Genomic DNA, 19,893 nt, shown 5'->3' with positions numbered 1-19,893 from the left:
AGAAAGCTTGAACACATGGTTAGGTCTTTTGGGGTCCTCAAAACCGGGAGGTTGTTCAACATACACTAGTTCACTAATCTTACCATTTAGGAAGGCACTTTTTACATCCATTTGGTAGAGCTTGATATTATGTGCACAAGCATAAGCAAGTAGAATCCGGATTGCTTCTAATCTTGCTACGGGAGCAAATGTCTCCCCAAAATCCAATCCTTCAATTTGAGTATATCCTTGTGCAACTAATCTTGCCTTGTTTCTTACTACCACACCATCTTCATTGTGCTTGTTGCGAAACACCCATTTTGTACCAATAACATTGTGGTTCTTTGGTCTCTCAACAAGCTCCCAAACTTCATTTCGAGCGAAGTTATTTAATTCTTCATGCATTGCATTCACCCAATCAACATCAAGTAGAGCTTCATCTACACGGTTAGGTTCCATACAAGATACAAAAGAGAAATGTTCACAAAACGAAGCTATGCGAGAGCGAGTTTGAACACCCTTACTAATATCACCCACAATTTGATCAACCGGGTGATCCTTCACAATGGAATGATGAATTCTTGATATCGTTTGATAATTGCTTGCTGAAGCATTAGGAGGAACCGAAGGTCTAGAAGTACCTTGATCATGAGTATCCATGGTTTCATTGAGTTGTTGGCTTTGGTGATCTTCCTCATTTAGAGTTGAGGATGAAGGAATGACAACCACACTATTTTCATCATCATCTTCCTTTGGTTTTATTTCACCAATGGCCATTGTTTTCATTGCTTTTATCAATTGAGTTCCCCCAACATCATCGAGATTATCACTCTCATCTTGAGACCCATTTGTTTCATCGAATTCAACATCATATGCTTCCTCAATAATACCATGAGTTTTGTTGAAGACTCTATAAGCTTTACTATTTGATGAATATCCAAGAAGAAAACCCTCATCACATTTCTTCTCAAATTTTGAAAGCCGACTTCCCTTTCTTAAAATATAACATTTGCAACCGAATACTCTAAAATATGAGATATTTGGCTTTCTACCAATGAGCAATTCATATGGAGTTTTCTTCAAAAGCTTGTGACAATATAGTCTATTTGATGAATGACAAGCGGTATTTATTGCCTCGGCCCAATAAGAATCCGATATATTATATTCTGCTAACATAGACCTAGCCATATCAATGAGAGTTCTATTCTTTCTTTCAACAATACCATTTTGTTCTGGGGTATATTTGGAAGAGAATTCATGTTTGATACCCTTGTCATCACAATATTGATCAATTCTTACATTTTTGAATTCCGACCCATTATCACTTCTAACCTTTTTGATGTCGAAATCAAATTGATTTTGAGCCAATATAGCAAATGACTTGAATGTTTCAAACACATTGGATTTGTCTCGTAGAAAATAAACCCAAGTAAATCTTGAATAATCATCCACAATCACTAGACAATAGGAATTACCACCAATACCTACAAAAGATGTGGGCCCAAATAAATCCATGTGAAGTAATTCCAAAGGTCGATGAGTGGACATTTGACTTTTATTTGGATGAGTGTTTGCCACTTGCTTACCGGCTTGACAAGAGCTACACAATTTGTTCTTTTCAAACTTCACATCTTTTAAGCCTCTAACTAAGTCATGCTTGGTTAACCGATTGAGTTGCTTCATCCCAACATGACCAAGTCTTCTATGCCATAACCAACCTAGTGAAGCTTTTGAAAATAGGCAAGTTATGAGCTTTGCCTCATTAGATGAGAAATCAACAAGATAAAGATTTTCATGTCTAAAACCTTTAAACTTAAGATTGCTACCATCAACACTAGAGATAATAACATCTTCAACCGTGAAATTGCAACAAAATCCTAAATCACATAATTGGGCTACGGAAAGTAAATTAAAATTCAAAGACTCAACCAATAGCACATTTGATATAGAATGATCATTTGAGATAGCAATTTTACCCAAACCTTTAACCTTTCCTTTGCGATTATCTCCAAATGTGATACTATCATAATTTGAGCAATCTTCCTCACTCATTTGGGTAAACATTCTCATATCTCCGGTCATGTGTTGAGTACATCCACTATCCAACACCCAATGATTCCCTCCCGCCTTGTAGTTTACCTACAAAGGAAATCAATCTCTTTTAGGTACCCAAACTTGCTTGGGTCCTTGGATGTTAGTGACCAAGGTCTTTGGCACCCAAATAGCTTTCTTTTTGTTTCCAACAATTGAAGTACCAACAAATTTAGCATGAACACCTTTTGCATTATGAGAAAGAACATAACAATGCTCAAAACAAGTGGAGGATACATTTTTGAACTTGGGACAATTTTTCTTAACGTGTCCCTTTTTGTGACACTTGTGACACACTTTGTCACATTCTTTCACAAACAATGTCTTTTGCTTTACAAAAGCATTCTTTCCTTTCTTGGGAACATATCCAAGACCTTCACGGTTAAGAGAGCATCGTTGACTTCCCAATATGAAATCCAATTTAGCCTTACCACCATATGCCTTTTCTAGGTCATGAGTTAGAGTGTTTATTCTATCTACTAACACTTCATTCTCAACAATAATTTTTGATTCATCAAGAGCAATGTTATCATTGAGAGAAATTTTGCATTGATCACAAATAGAGTTAGTAGGTAGTGGTTCACTTGTAAGACTATCAAGTAAGTCACAAGTGACTCCAACATCCTTAGTGACCATCTCAACTTCATGCACAATAGATGATTTTTGAGCATCCGCAAGCTTCTCACAATTTTCTTTTAGGTCATTGTGAGAGGTCTTGAGCTCCTCAAAAGACACTTGGAGGTTTTTATACAATTCCTTCAAGGTCTTAAATTTTTCTTTTTCTTTGTGCATGTAGTCGTCGGCCTCACCTAACATTCTAACAAGATCATCATATGAATAGCCATCATCATCAACATCATCAATATCATCATCATCTTTTATATCATTTAAATCGGTGATGATTTTTACCTTAGCATCTCCCTTTGCCATGAGACAATGGGGGGATGAGAAGAGTGAGGGAGCTTCCTTGATGGCAATTCCGGCATTAAGCTTAGATGAGGTGTCATCATCATCATCATCCGAGCTATCATCCGAGTCCCATTCAACTAAGTAGGCTTTGACATCTTTCTTCTTGTTATAGTATTTCTTTTTCTTCTTGTCACTTTCATCTTTGCCCTTCTTCTTCTTGCTTGGGCAATTCATGGCAATGTGACCGGGTTCCCCACACTCAAAACACTTTCTATCATTGAAAGCATTTCTTCTAGATGTTTGACCTCTTCTAGGTTGACCTCTCTTCATCTTCATGAATTTATTGAATTTCCTTACAAATAAAGCCATGTCACCATCACTCTCACTTTCATTTTCTTCATCATTGCTATCTTCTTTTTCAATTGCCTTTGAGGCCTTGGCTTTGAGAGCAATAGATTCATTTTTCACCTTCTTTGCCAAACTTAAAGCATCGGCTTGTGACTTCTTAAATATATCTTGAGTGAGAATTTCTCCCAATACTTCGGTTGGAGAAGTTGTAGATAGATCACTCCTTACTAGCATAGTCACAATAGTCTCATATTTCTCCGGAAGTGATCCAAGGAACTTGTGTGTGAAATCCACATCCGGTACATTAAAACCAAGTCCTTTGAGTTCATTTACTATCTCATTCAACCGATTGAACATATCGGATACACTCTCATCTTCTTTCATAATAAATTGCTCAAACTTCCCTTTGCACACATATAGTTTGGCACTCTTCACAATTGTAGTTCCTTCATGAATTTCCATTAGTTTTATCCAAATCTCATGAGCGGTTGTGAGATTCTTGATACGATTGAACTCATTTATATCAAGAGCATCATAAAAGACATTCATGGCTTGATCATTTGTGAGGATATTCTCATTATCACTAACGGATGGTTCATCTTCTTTCAACACAACAAATCCATCCCTGACAATTGGCCAAATTTTTCCACCCATTGCTCTAAGATGCATTGACATTCTTATTTTCCAATAATCATAATTGTTTCCATCAAAGTGCGGTGGCTTCCCAATGTGCACATTGTTGTTACTAGCCATTTTGTCCCACTCCGGGATGATTAGATCCACAAACAATGGAGTCCTCGGCTCTGATACCACTTGTAGGATCTAGGACACCGGCTAGAGGGGGGTGAATAGACGGTTTTGACTAAAATCAAAAATACTAAATAAATTTAATCAATACAACAAGAGGAATAAATTCTCTAGTGACAATAAGTAAACAATGTATGAAAAACAACTATGGAGATTGAATACTTGAAGAACAATAAGCAAATCACTAATCAATTGCAAGGCAATAAGTAATGCGAGAAGGTATAGACACCGAAATTTATCCCGTGGTATCGGTGATTTGCCGATCACCCCTAATCCACGTTGAGGTGGACTTCAAGCTCTCACTTGCTCCTCTATCAAGACACGACTTGATCTTTGAGCCAAGTGGACAAGAAATCACTCAATACCTCGATTCCACTAATGTCACCTTTGCCGCTCCGGCGAGGTAGGCGCGAACCCCTCACAATCAACACCGCGGCTTCTCCACACTCTTCTTGGAGAGCTCGACGGAGACAACCCGAGCCGTCTAGGAGGCGGCAACCTCCAAGAGTAACAAGCCAATGACGCTTGCTCGATGTACCACCTAGTGCCTCAAGAATCACCAAATGATGCAAATGCACTAGGAACTCTCAATCTCTCACTAGAATGCAATCTCAAGCAAAGAGTGTGAGAGAGTGAGTTGGAGGATCACAAATGAGCTCAATGTGTGCAAGGAATGGCCAAGAGAGCTCTCTCACACGAGCTACCCTTCTATTTATAGTCCCCCATCAAAATCCAACCGTTATGTGCAAAAGGTAGCAGTTCTGCGCACACGCGGACCGTCCGCGCCCTAGGGCCGGACGGTCCGCCGTACATATAACGGCTATAATGACCATTTGAAAACATGTCAGAGCTGACACAAAAGGTGAGTCCGGACAGTCCGCCCTACAAGGTTGGACCGTCTGTGACCTGGCAGCTTGAAACACCCGAGCCTCGGATCAAGAGAAGTTAACACACGCGGACCGTCCGGCTATAAATCCCGGACGGTCCGAGCCCTGAGACAGTACTGTCCGGACTGGACTCCCGGACAGTCCGTAGTACAAATCTACAAAAACACACAGTCCCTGTCCAAAAACGAGTTTGACACTTGCGGACCGTCCGCCCATCACAGCCGGACCGTCCGCCTATAATTCAGGGACTGGCCCGAAGCCACCCTTCTCTGGTCATGACTGCGGACGGTCCGGCCCTAAGGCCCGGATGGTCCGCAGTGCAATAGAGCAAAGTATCCACACAAATGGTCAGACTTCGGACCCCCTCTGGAGGATCGCGGACGGTCCGCCCCCAAGGCCCGGACAGTCCGCGCGTCCATGACTTCGCAATTTTCAAACATGCTTTTGAAAGAACTTTTGACTCACGAAATGTGAAGCGCTGTTAGTCCTCATGCAAATGCCACTACTTGATGCTCTATGAGGCACTAAGTTTTACACACATCTAAGTCATTGACCCCTCTTAATAGTACGGCTATCTAGCCTACTAATCCGGTCAGGTATCTTCTCTAAACTCCTCAAGACCGGCAAAAATGAAACCTATATTATACCTTTCCCTTCATCTGATCCACAAACAATGCGTATGATTCTTCAACATTTCCTGTTCTATGTGGCCCAACCCTGCATTCTTATTTCTCCAAGAATCGTTAGTCCACAAGCAGTTGTCATTAATTACCAAAACATTACCAAAGGGGCCTAGATGATTCACAGGCTCGATGCCTCCCTCTGATGGGATTTCGTTACAGAATCAATCCTGCTGGTCTCGGAAATGTCCAAGGGTACCTCGGGAACGTAGCCCGAGCCTCGGCCATGTATCGGACGTACCCAGAGTCATCCCTCGCTCTGCGTGTTCTAGGGCGGCTGTCGAACCCTTCGGGGGGCTAGCCTTCGAACCCCTGATCAGTAGTGGGCGTGGAGCCCGAGTGGTCTGAGGCGGCTGTCGAACCCTTCCGAGGGGCTAGCCTTCGAACCTCTGATCAGTAACGGGCCTGAAGCCCGAGTGCTTTGGGGCGGCTGTCGAACCCTTCCGAGGGGCCAACCTTCGAACCCCTGATCAGTAGGAGGGCTCGGGGCTCGCTTCCTTCGCGGAGAAGGATCCCTTTCGGAATATCCCCTTTCCTGGTCCCTGTAGCAAGAGAGAGAAAGGGGAGGAAGAAAAGGATATGAATTTAAACGATGTGGTGCACCTTTTTTGACGCGGTCATCATGGCAGAGGTGAAACGTCGTCCGCTTTGCCTGCCAAAGGTGTCGCCTGCCCTGCCGTGGAGTTAATGCGACGGGACGGGTGGTTCGTGGGGCAGCCGTTGCACGAGCCGTTCGAGGGACGGAACACGGGCGCGTCGTCTTCACGCCGTGGGAGAGAGCTCCCCTGCTGCTCCAGGAGGGGATGTGAGCCTGCAAACGATTTGACTGCTGCTTTCGCCCGCCTGCTGCCGCCATTACTACCGGCCCACTTTTGGCCATATCGACCATCGTGCCTTCTCCCGCGGCTGACTGACCCGTGACCGATGTGCTCGGTTGGCACTGTTGGGCCATGCGCAGGGTTGCCTCGAGTTGCGGCACCGGTTCCGCAGTCGAGAAGGCGCGGTATTGGCGCAAGTGGCGGTGCAGTTTTTCGCACGTAGTAACCGACGCGCCAGTTACATGACGTGTGGGCCTAGGCCTCCATGCTGGATGCGTCGAAGTCGAAAGGGTGCGTCCCCGTGGTGCAGTTGCATGCCACCTGCATGGCGGTCCGCCCTTTCACCCGCTGGTTTAGGCAAAGGTGGAGGAGTGCTTGTAACCGCGGGGCGGTTACACGCTCCGCGCGCGGCGGTTTGGCTTCTTCTGTCCCGGGCCAGCTTGCATGACGCGTGGGACCCAACCCCCATGTCGTAGGGGGAGGACCCTAGAGTACGTCGGTGAAGACTTAGTCCGCGACGCCTGAGGACACGAGTGGGGAGAGTCGCCTTTAAAAAGGGATCGACCCCCTGGGTGGTAGCCACGCCTTCGCACTCCCCTCATGCATTGCGCCCTTCCTCCTTCCGAGCCCCCGGATGGGGAGCGCCCGCGTTGCCTTTGTCTTGTTGTTGGAGGAGCGCAACCTCGCGGAGGTTGGCACCTTTCAGCCATCGCTCGGCTTCAAGGATTTTCATCAGGCAGCTCGACTGCATTCCCTCACCAATGGTCACGCAGGATGGTAACCATTGGTTTGATGGTGGGGAGAAGCAAGCCGGGCTGTGGCCTCTGCCCCGCCCTCAGCTTCAAGGATCTTCATCATCCTTGCTGGGAAGGAGGGCGAGGCGAGCCGGGGCCTGCCTTCGCGTGGGCTGGCGTCCCGCTTCTTCCTCCAGCATCTGGGGGTGGAAACCATCCTCCAGCTCTGCGGAGGAGGCGTACTCCAGCCATGCGGGGGAAGGCGAACTGTTGCTGCCTAGCCAGGGTGCAGCATTCCGTCCTCTGTCCGGGCGACTGTGGCCGGCCACACCGGAGAGTCTCGCAACACGTCGTACGCCGCGAGGGCGGTACTCGTGTTCTGGGACAGTCCGGTTCTCGTTTTCGTGGCGAGGACGGGAGTGAGGACCTGCCGGTGCGCTTTGGGGCGGCCGACGCTCGTTGGTGCGGTGTTGGTGGGCAGGTGGACGCCGCCGTCGGTGCTGAGGTGGTGGCAGCCGGAGAAGGTTTCTCCGCCGACGAGATCGTCGGTGTCACCTGCGCTTCGGGCCTCTGGCTCTTTGGCTTTAATGGCTAGTTCTCGTCCCCCGCGAGGGGACACGAACGAGAGCCTTCCAGCGGTAGCATTCGCCCTGGGGCCATCGCTGCTGCTGCAGAGGTTGCCGGCGAGCCACCCGGAGTTTGTCGTCTCGTAGGCCCTCCGATGTGGGGGTTGTTCGTACCCACGGGAGTGGAACCTGGAGTTCCGTTTGTAATGGCACCTTGAGTGCTGGTGTTTGTTCATTGTGACTGTCGGGGCCTGAACATCTAGGTATTTGAGTGTAATACCGTGTTTCTTCCTCATTTCGAGCACCAGGACTCGCCTGTCGACTAGCTGAACCGCTTAACCAAGTGTGAGTTGCCCTGTGCGGAAGGTGACGAGTGAGGTATCCATATCCCGAAGGCGTAGGAGTCCCTTGGCTCGGTCGGCCTTGCCATCCAAGGCTTCTTTTGCTCAGTTAAAAAACCCTCGGCTGCTCTGCCTTGAGCCGGGGCTGGAGGCAGCGGTGTCAGCGTGGACAGAGGCAGAGTCGGCTCGAGAAGAAGCTTCATCGGCCCAGGAGCAGGTGACTTCACAGGCCGAGGAGGCGTAGGAGCGGCGGCTGGAACCTGGCCGGGTCGTCCACTGGCGGGACCAACCCCGGAGTCGGGCTGCCGAGGCCATGAGTCGGGCTGATGTCCTCGGGGGACAGCTGGCTGAGGCTACGGACCGGTCGGTCAAGGTGTTTGCCCGGGCTGGGACCCTTACGGAGACCTTGGCTATGATGGCCCGAGCTTGGTGTTGGCTTCCTCCTCGAGGTGGAGATCCTTCCGCCCATGTCGCCGTCCGAGGCCGGGCCAGATTTCGCCGAAGGTGGAAACAACGCCGAGGGTGCTGTTGTTCCCTCTGTTGATGTCTGAACCTGTAGGGAGAGTTTGTCTGTAGTGTGCGTATGTTTTTTGCGGCCGCCGAGGCCCAAACATATCATTGTCGTGTCGTAAAGCTGCGTTTCCTTTCCTCTTGTTTCGAGTATCAGGACTTGTTCGTCGGTAACAGAATCGTTTATCCGAGCGAGAGTTACTTTTCACGGAAGGTGATGAGTGAGGTATCCGTATCCGGAGGCGTAGGAGTCCCTCGGCTCGGTCGGCCTTGCCGCTTACGTGTACTCTTACTCGTTCGCAGGATTCTGTTATCGATATAGTCGAGAAGGCACGAAAAATCGTTCTGCCAGAAAGGTTTTTGAGCGTTAAGACTTGTTCGGCAGCAGAATCGCTTATCCGAGCGAGAGTTACTTATCACGGAAGGTGATGAGTGAGGTATCCGTATCCTAGAGGCGTAGGAGTCCCTCGGCTCGGTCGGCCTCGCCGCTTACGTGTACTCCGTCGTTTTTAGGACCTCGGTATCGAAGCAATCGAAAAGCGCAAAAGACGTTTTGGCAGAAAGACTTTTTCGAGGAAAATTTTTGATGCAGAGGGGGTTCCCCCCTTCTAGCCCCCGAGCGAGGGTCGGGCTTTGCCGAGGCAAGGCTGACTCTTCCTTGACGGTTAGACTTTATTTGTGTATGTAAAGAGAACAAGGTATATGAACGACTTGAAAACATCTTAAGGGTAAAAGCGACGTAGCTGTCGGATGTTCCAAGCGTTGCTGTAGACTTCGCCTTGACTGTGGCTAGCTTGTATGTTCCAGGCTTCAAAATCTTGGCGATGATGAACGACCCTTCCCAGGGAGGAGTGAGCTTGTGGCGCCCTCGGGCGTCTTGTCGCAGCCGAAGTACCAAGTCCCCCACCTGGAGGTCTCGGGACCGAACCCCTCGGGCGTGGTAGCGTCGCAGAGTCTGCTGATACCGTGCCGAGTGTAGTAAGGCCATGTCCCGAGCGTCTTCCAGCTGGTCCAGCGAGTCTTCTCGGCTGGTCTGGTTGCTTTGGTCGTCGTACGCCCTCGTCCTCGGGGAACCGTATTCTAAGTCTGTGGGCAAGATAGCCTCGACCCCATAGACTAGAAAGAACGGCGAGAAGCCCGTGGCTCGGCTTGGCGTCGTCCTCAGACTCCAGACCACCGAGGGTAGTTCCTTCATCCATCGCTTGCCGAACTTGTTGAGGTCGTTGTAGATCCTCGACTTTAGTCCTTGCAGGAGCATACCGTTAGCACGCTCTACCTGCCCATTCGTCATGGGGTGAGCTACGGTGGCCCAGTCCACTCGGATGTGGTGGTCCTCGCAGAAGTCTAGGAACTTCCTGCCAGTGAACTGGGTGCCGTTGTCGGTGATGATGGAGTTCGGGACCCCAAAGCGATGGATGATGTTGGTGAAGAACGCCACTGCCTGCTCGGACCTGATGCTGTTTAGGGGTCGGACCTCGATCCACTTGGAGAAATTGTCGATAGCGACCAGCAGGTGCGTGAAGCCCCCGGGTGCCTTCTGCAAGGGACCGACGAGGTCCAGACCCCACACAGCAAATGGCTAGGTGATGGGTATTGTTTGCAAGGCCTGAGCGAGCAGGTGTGTCTGTCTTGCGTAGAATTGACACCCCTGGCAGGAGCGTACAATCCTAGTGGCGTCAGCCACCGCGGTCAGCCAGTAGAAACCTTGCCGGAAGGCATTTCCAACGAGGGCTCGAGGTGCTGCATGGTGACCGCAAGCCCCCGAGTGTATTTCTTGCAATAGCTCCTGACCTTCAGTGATGGATATGCATCGTTGGAGGATGCCTGAGGGGCTGCGGTGGTAGAGCTCCTTTTCGTCACCCAGCAAGACGAATGACTTGGCGCGCCGCGCCAGTCGCCGAGCTTCGGCTCTATCGATGGGTAGCTCTCCTTGGTGGAGATATTGCAGGTACGGGGTCTGCCAGTTTCGATTAGGCATGACCCCATTCCGCTCTTCCTCGATGCGTAGTGCATCACCCTCGGCGGCTGAGGGTGCCTCGGGCTGGGCCGAGGCCTCCTCGGGATGGGCAGAGGCCTCCTTGGGCTCGGGCGTGTCACTGGTCTTGACGGAGGGTTGATGTAGGTCTCGGGAGAAGACGTCCGGGGGAACCGTTGTCCATCCCGAGGCTATTTTAGCCAGCTCGTCCGCAGTCTCGTTGTAGCGTCGAGCGACGTGGTTGAGCTCGAGTCCGTAGAACTTGTCTTCCAGGCGCCGAACCTCGTCGTAGTAGGCCTCCATCTTCGGGTCGCGGCAGTGGGAGTTCTTCATGACTTGGTCGATGACAAGCTGCGAGTCGCCACGAGCGTCGAGGCGCCGAACCCCTAGCTCGATGGTGATGCGCAACCCGTTAACCAGAGCCTCGTACTCGGCCACGTTGTTTGACGCCGGGAAATGGAGGCGCAGCACGTAGCGGAGGTGCTTTCCGAGGGGTGAGATGAAGAGCAGGCCCACACCTGCTCCTGTTTTCATCAGCGACCCATCAAAATACATGGTCCAGAGTTCCGGCTGGATCGGAGCTGTCGGAAGCTGGGTGTCGACCCATTCAGCCACAAAGTCCGCCAAGACTTGGGACTTGATGGCCTTCCGAGGAGCGAACGAGATTGTCTCGCCCATGATCTCCACTGCCCACTTTGCAATCCTACCCAAGGCCTCTCGGCACTGGATGATCTCCCCCAGGGGGAAGGATGACACCACAGTCACCAGATGAGACTCGAAGTAGTGTCGCAACTTTCGGCGCGTCAGAATTACCGCGTATAGTAGCTTCTGAATTTGCGGGTAGCAGATCTTGGTCTCGGATAGTACTTCACTGATGAGGTAGACCGACCTCTGGACGAGCAATGCATGCCCTTCTTCTCATCTCTCGACCACGATCGCGGCGCTGACCACCTGAGTAGTTGCGGCTATGTAGATCAAGAGGGCTTCTCCCGCAGTGGGGGGCGCCAAGATGGGCGCGCTTGTAAGGAGCACCTTTAAGTTCCCGAGGGCTTCCTCGGCCTCGGGGGTCCAAGTGAAGCGCTCGGTCTTCCTTAAGAGGCGGTACAGGGGTAGGCCTCTTTCGCCGAGGCGCGAGATGAAGCGGCTCAGAGCCGCAAGGCATCCCATGACCCTCTGTACTCCTTTCAAGTCTTTGATAGGCCCCATGTTGGTGACGGCCGCGATTTTCTCCGGGTTGGCCTCGATGCCCCGCTCGGAGACGATGAACCCCAGGAGCATGCCTCGAGGGACTCCGAAGACACACTTCTCGGGATTGAGTTTTACGCCTTTCGCCTTGAGACACTTGAATGTCGTTTCAAGGTCAGAGAGGAGGTCGGAGGCTTTCCTCGTCTTGACTACGATGTCATCGACGTAAGCCTCGACCGTTCGGCCGATGTGCTCTCCGAACACGTGGTTCATGGACCTTTGGTATGTCGCGCCTGCATTCCTTAAACCAAATGGCATAGTAATATAGCAGTACATGCCAAAAGGTGTGATGAAAGAAGTCGCGATCTGGTCGGACTCTTTCATCTTGATTTGGTGATACCCTGAGTAGGCATCGAGGAATGAAAGGGTTTCGCACCCAGCAGTGGAATCCACGATTTGATCGATGCGAGGCAGAGGGTAGGGAACCTTCGAACATGCTTTGTTTAGACCGGTGTAGTCTACACACATCCTCCATTTCCCACCTTTCTTTTTCACAAGCACAGGGTTGGCTAGCCATTCGGGATGGAATACCTCTTTGATGAACCCTGCAGCCATCAGCTTGTGGATCTCCTCGCCTATGGCTCTGCGCTTTTCTTCGTCGAATCGGCGCAGAGGCTGCTTTACGGGTAGGGCTCCAGCTCGGATATCCAGCGAGTGCTCGGCGACATCCCTCGGTATGCCACACATGTCCAAGGGACTCCACGCAAAAACCTTGGTGTTCGCGCGGAGAAAGTCGACGAGCACTGCTTCCTATTTGGGGTCGAGCTCGGAGCCGATCCGGACTTTGAAATGAATCTGTTGAGGGCGGCCAATCTGCCTGTCAGACGCTGGACGTCCCTGGCTGACTGCGGAGGTGTCATGTTGATGATTGCTTGGATCTTGGTCGGGTTCGCTTCGATCCCGCGGTGCGACACCAAGTAGCCCAGTATTTTCCCTTGGCGGACACCGAAAACGCACTTCTCAGGGTTCAGGCGAAGTCGTGCGTCCCGCATGTTTGCGAATGTCTCTGCGAGGTCAACCAGGTGGTCTGCTTTATTTCTGCTTGCGACGACGATGTCATCCACGTACGTGAAGATGTTGCGGCCCACTTGGCTCTCGAGCACCATCTTGGTGAGACGAGAGAAGGTTGAGCCAGCATTCTTGAGTCCCTCCGGCATTCTGATGAAGCAGTACGTGCCGAAGGGTGTGATGAAACTGGTGCTGGCCTTGTCTTCCTCCTTCATATATATTTGGTGGTAGCCGGAGAAGCAGTCAAGAAGTGACATGACTTCGCATCCGGCTGCACCATCGACTATCTTGTCGATCCGTGGAAGCGAGAAATTGTCCTTGGGGTAGGCCTTGTTGAGGCTGGTGAAATCGATGCACATCCGCCACTTGCTGCTTTTCTTTTGCACCATGACTATGTTGGCGAGCCACGTAGGATAGGCAATTGGTTCGATGAAATTGGCCTCCAGCAGGCGGTGTACTTCGGCTTTGGCGGCTTCTGTTTTTTCATCGGACATTTTGCGCAACCACTGCTTCTTTGGGCACACCGAGGGGTCGATGCCCAGGCTGTGCTCGATGATGGTGCAGCTGACTCCGACCAGGTCGAGGGCAGACCAGGCGAAGACGTCCTTATTCCTAGAGAGGCAGGAGATGAGATTCTCCTCGTCCTGCGAAGTCAGGTCTTCGCTTATTACAACCGTCTGCTTGGGCGTTGCCGGGTCGAGGGGAACTGTCTTCGTACCGTCGTTACTCTGCAGCTGGGCCTTCACTTTTTCGTCGGTGGTTGGACGGGTCGCCTCGGAGACTTCGCACTGTGTTATAAGGCAGTGTACGTTCCGTTAGCCTGGAACGAAGTCTCTCTCAATGTTGCGCGCAGTCTGCTGGTTCCCGTAAACTGTTATCACACCTTGTGGGCCCGGGATTTTCATGCAGAGATACAGGTCGTGAATGGCCGCTTCAAATTTGTTGATGGAGCCCCGACCCATTATGGCATTGTAGGAGTAGACCATGTCGACGATGTCAAATGTGACCTGTTCGCTTCACGCATTGGGTGCTACGCCGAATGACAGGGCAGCTCTATCTTGCCCACAGGGAAAGTGCCCTTGATGCCGAAGCCATATAGGGGGTTGTTCGACGGCTTGAGTAAGCTGTGGCTGATGCCCATGCGGTCGAAGGCGTGCAGGAAGATGATGTCTGCCTGGCTGCCGTTGTCGACGAGGACTTTGTGCAGGTCCCATCCTGCCACACTGCAGTTGATTACCATGGCGTCGACATGGGGTGCGCTGCGCAGATCGACGTCTCTGGCGTCGAAGGTTAGTGGCACATGTGACCACTTTGTCTGCACGACTGGGCCAGTGAGGGCGATGTGGTTGACCCTTCGGTAGTGATCCCTCTTTTGCCGCTTCGACTCGAAGTCTGTGCTGGACCCTCCGGTGATCATGTGGATGACTCCGCGATACGGCTGATCGGCGAAGTCTTCCTGCTTCGGCGCTGGTGGATGATTTTGGTGGTGTGGGATTGGGTGATGCGGAGGCGGAGGAGGGGGTGGAAGGACTTGTACTTCCTGATGGTGTTGATATGCGTGGTTGGGTGGTTGCTGGATATGGGCGTTGTTGTATGGTTGGTGGTGGTGATATGTGTGCGCGACAACTCTTTGATTGTCGGCTAGTTGTGCCCGAGACATCCTGTCCTTGGTGGCCTTGGTTTCTGGGCAATTCCTTGTTGGGTGTGCGCAGTCTTCGCCATGAAACAAGCAGTAAAATCTGCGCGGCGGCTGTGCTCGTCCCCTGCCCCGGCTCGTGTGCCATTGCCTCGGCCCTGGGGGGATATTCTTGACGACGAGGGGCATCGCTGGCGGGATGTTGGTTGGCTATGTTGTGCACCTGCTGCTGACTGCAGTTGTCCCTTCCGGAGTCTAACTGCGATGACCTTGTCCAAGTGCGGCTGGACTGCGGAGGGTCCTTGGGCTTCCTCTGAGACTCGACCTTGCGCTGATGGAGCTCTTTGGATCTGGCGTACTTCTCGAACAGCTGGTAGAGCTCTTGGAGATTTTTGGGTGGGTCCCTGATGCAGTGACTGTATAGGACGCCAGCCCGAAGGCCACTGATGGCGTAGTATATGGCAATTTGGTCGTCGACCGAAAGCAGTTGTGACTTGAGAGTCAGGAACTTGCGGTAGTATTCCCGCAGGGTTTCCTTCTCTTGCTGTTTGCAGAGCGACAATTCGACCAAGGCGTCAGTGTCTGGGCGGTACCCTTGGAAGTTGAGCAGAAACTTGTCACGGAGACTTCTCCAGGAGTCAATGAACAATGGGGGCAACCTGGTGTACCAGGTCAAGGCCGGACCCTCGAGGGCGATGATGAAGGACTTGGCCATTGTGGCATCGTCCCCTCCGCATGATGCGACGACGACTTGATAGCTCATGATGTATTGTGCTGGGTCGGTGCTGCCGTTGTACTTGGAGTAGGTCCCTGCCCTGAAGTTGGCGGGCCATGGTGACACTTGGAGTTGCGGTGCTAGGGGGCTTCGCTCATCAAGGTAGTTGATGCCTTGGAAAGCTGCGGCGTGCGGGATGAAGGGTCCGCGCTGGGGAATGAATAAGTCTCCGGCTGGCGCGCGTTGTTGGAGGGGTGGGCCGTGCTGCAGATCGTGCTGGCCTTCGCTCTGCATGAGCACAATCTCTTGCTCTAGTTCCCGGGCCCTCTGCTCCTCGTCTCGTATCATCTGGCGCACCTTGGCTTGCGTGGAGACACGTTGGCGCTTGGCCTCAAGGATTTCTTTTTGCTTTTGGAGGTTGCGGTTCTTGAGGCGCAGGGCCCGTAGCTGCAGCTGTTCTTCTGTTGAAACGCCGATGACTTCGCCGTCCTCTGTTGCGTCCTCGCCTCTAGTGGAGCGAAGCATGGGGGTGGTGCTTGTGGTTGTCCTCCGGAGCTACAGGTGCGGAGGGTGCCTTCGGGAGTGTGTTGATCATTGCGCTGTCTCTTGCTGAGTGCTTCGTCTTTGCCAGCTTCTTGGTGGGTGTTGTCTGCGAGGGCCTTGCCCTTTTTCTCAGCTAGTAGTGCTTCCTTCGCTGCTTCATCGATGGATGGGGCTGCCTTCGAACTAGCTCTTTTGGGTGCCATCGCGGGTGGTTTGTTCGTAGCACGAACGGTGGGCGCCAATGTTGGAACTTGCGCTCCTGAGCAAGTTAATCCAACGGGGGAGAGGAAAGAGTTCCAGCAAAGTTTATCGCGGGATTATAATTGCTCTATTAACCTAGCCTCTCAAGGGCACTGTACGAGGGTATTTATAGGTGCCCGATTGCCTATCGTCCCAATGTAAGGACGCTTATACCCTCGGGCACCTGGGTTATCCCCAGAATATTCCCATAAAGGAGGGTTACATACTGTCATTACAAAAAAGCTATTACAAATTAGGCTCGTAACACGCTTCTCCGTGCGGGGCCTGTTACAGCGGGCCAAATCCCACGTGGGCCTCCAGGTCGGGTGAGGACGTGGGGTGGAGAGACTTCATCGTAGGCCTTCGTCTTGCAGTGAGAAGGACGAAGGGTGGGCCACGCCAGTTGTCTTGCCTCCGTTGGTGCAGCGAGGTGACGAAAGCCTCGAGCGAAGGGTGGCGTCTTCGCCTTCGCCCCAACATGCTTCTATGAGAATCAAACTAGAGCTTGATAGATCTTAACATTTATATCTAGATGACATTCAAGTGAGGTTTACAATATTGAAGAAATGATTCTCACAATGGATGCTCAATATGATGTGACTTAAGAATGGCTTGATAGGTTGAAGATAGCAAGGAAAGGGCTTCGAGAGACTAAGCGAAGGTGAAGGCCAAGCGACGACTTGTGGACCAAGGTACCATGGCTAAGGTGAAGAAGAGAGTACTTGCACTAAGTCGATGAACTGATCAGCTATGAAGAGTTATATTGTGTTAATGCATTAGTAAGGTGACTTGAAGCCATGAGTTGAGCTCATATATGGTGAAATGGTTCAAGTCATAGGCTTGATTTGTGTTTGCTTCAAAAAGTGAGTGTCGATGTTTGGACTAACGGTCCTAACCAACTAGTGTAAAGATGTCGCGTGTCTAGAATCTAGATGGTGTGCGAGTTGACACGAGAGATTTATCCTGGTTTGAGCAATGTGGGGCCCTTCTGATAGTCGCCTAGAGAGGGGTGAATAGGGCGAATCTGAAATTTATAAACTTAAGCACAACTACAAGCCGGATTAGCGTTAGAAATATGAACGAGTCCGAGAGAGAGGGTGAAAAACAAATCGCGGGCAAATAAAGAGCGAGACACAAGGATTTGTTTTAGCGAGGTTTGGTTCTTGCAAACCTACTCCCTGTTGAGGTGGTCACAAAGACCGGGTCTCTTTCAACCCTTTCCCTCTCTCAAACGATCACTTAGACCAAGTGAGCTTCTCTTCTCAATCAAACGGGACACAAAGTCCCCGCAAGGACCACCACACAATTGGTGTCTCTTGCCTCGGTTACAATTGAGTTGATCACAAGAAAGAATGAGAAAAAGAAGCAATCCAAGCGCAAGAGCTCAAATGAACACAAGTCACTCTCTCACAAGTCACTATTTGATTTGGAATGAACTAAGGACTTGGGAGAGGATTTGATCTCTTTGGTGTGTCTTGTATTGAATGCTATAGCTCTTGTAAGGTGTGGGAAGTCAGAAAACTTGGATGCAATGAATGGTGGGGTGGTTGGGGTATTTATAGCCCCAACCACCAAACTAGCCGTTTGGTGGAGGCTGATGTCGCATGGCGCACCGGACAGTCCGGTGCGCCACCGGACACTGTCCGGTGCGCCTGCCACGTCACAGAGCCGTTGGATTCTGACCGTTGGAGCTGAAGTCTTCTGGGCCACCGGACAGTCCGGTGGTGCACCGGACAGGTCCTGTAGACTGTCCGGTGCGCCTTCTCGCGCGTGCCTGACTTCTGCGCGCTCTGGCGCGCATTAAATGCCGTTGCAGGTGACCGTTGGCGCGGAAGAAGTCGTTGCTCCGCTGGCACACCGGATAGTCCGGTGAATTATAGCGGAGCGGCCTCCAGAATTCCCAAAGGTGAGCAGTTCAGAGTTGGAGTCCCTGGTGCACCGGACACTGTCCGGTGGCACACCGGACAGTCTGGTGCGCCAAACCAGGGCACACTTCGGTTGACTTTGCTCTCTTGTATTTGAATCCTTTTTCGGTCTTTTTATTGGTTTGTTGTGAACCTTTGGCACCTGTAGAATTTATAATCTAGAGCAAACTAGTTAGTCCAATTATTTGTGTTGGGCAATTCAACCACCAAAATCAATTAGGAAAAAGGTGTAAGCCTAATTCCCTTTCACCTTCTTCCAGCAGAGGGGGATGAGGATTATATTACTCGCACCGAGGTGCCTGCAGTAGGGGTTACAAGCACAACAGGAGAGGGAAAGTCCCCAGGTCCCTAGAACTGATTGAGGCAAGTGCCAATACCGTAAGACAGGAGAAAAACTACCAAGTCATTCGCCCGCCCCCCTTGGAGGAGTCATGACTGCGCTATTTATACACCTGGGGGATGTATGCTGTTGAGCCAGAGGTCGTCACGCTACCATGTGAGACGTCTTGGCGCCCTGTGGATGACACGACCTTGTACTGCATTATTGACTTGAGCCTGGTGTTTTCCTGCTAAGAGCCGAGGCCGAGGCTGAGGGTTTGGCCACACGCCCGAGCCCTCAGGGGAGGGGATGCTCATACCGTAGTGGTTGTAACATGGCCTTGGCATGGGTAAAAGTCTGCTTACGGGAGGCGTCAGTGTCCCTGTGCTAGGCGACATTGGGAGTCCTTCGCTGCGGATATCGAGGTCAGAGCCCAGCTCGGGCGAGGTGGAAGTCTTCCCAAGGCGATGGTCGAGCTTTCCCTGACGTGCGCCACAGTTGACACAGAGGTCGCCTACAGGATTCGTGGTGCAGCAAGTAGCTGAGGCCGAGCTAGGGCGAGGCGAAGACGGTACCCGAGGGCTAAACCCAGTGTTGGGCGAGACGGAGATTGCGCCCGAGGGCGTGCTCAACGTCGGTCGAGGTGGAGTTTTGCCCCCGAGGGACGATCTGCTCTTTCGTCGTATGAGGTGTCCCATCCGGGTATGGCAGGCAGCGTGCACGCACAGTGGCGCATGCGTAATCATGCTGCTGCGCCCGGATGTGACTGTTGTCTTGTTGCCACTATGTGCCTATGCCTCTGTGGGGTATGTATGCGCATTAAATGCGAGTGTCCCCCACTGGCCTTCGGGTGCGCATTGTCCTCTTTGCCTGAGACGGGCTCGGGCGAGACGTATTATGGCGATTGTAGAGCGAGGTGACCTCGGGCGAGGCGGAAACAAGAGACATGAGTTGCGAGAGGCTCGGGCGAGACAGAGACTTGCCTGGGGTGGTGATTTCAGAGGGCCCTCAGAGAGGGGGTTCGATTAGGATGGTGCTTTTATGGGGAAGACCCCTATGGTGGGCCTCGGGTGAGGAGATGACCTGGCCTCTTATCAAGGGGTGGAAACGAGCTGAGCCGAGCTCGGCTCGGCTCGGCTCACTACGGCTCGTTCATGCAACGAGCCGAGCTCGGCTCGGCTCGTCCATCTAGCGAGCTTGCAAGAGAGGCTCGGCTCGGCTCGTTCCTGGCTCGCGAGCCGGCTCGCCGAGCCAACGAGCCTACCCATAAATGTAGATCTGCTCTCTAAATTATAATATAAAATCTTAAAAATATTTTAAATAACATATTTTAAATTAGTAAAATAGATATATCACTAATATAATATAGATAATAGATTAATTTTGTATAGTAATCTCAAATAGCATAAAATAATTGTCAACTCGGTACTAATATTATATACTAACTATGATTTTATGTAACAAATTGTTGTTGGGTCGAGCCACGAGCCAGCTCGCGAGCTGCAGCGAGCCGAGCCGAGCTGGCTCGCTCTTTTCACGAGCCACAAAAACAGGCTCGGCTCGGGCTCGTTTTAAGCGTCGAGCCGGTTCGAACCGATCCGAGCTGCTACGAGCCCG

Source organism: Zea mays, chromosome 4, assembly GCF_902167145.1.
Source record: "Zea mays cultivar B73 chromosome 4, Zm-B73-REFERENCE-NAM-5.0, whole genome shotgun sequence".
NCBI lineage: Eukaryota > Viridiplantae > Streptophyta > Magnoliopsida > Poales > Poaceae > Zea > Zea mays.
Note: the sequence above shows the minus strand (reverse complement) of the source record.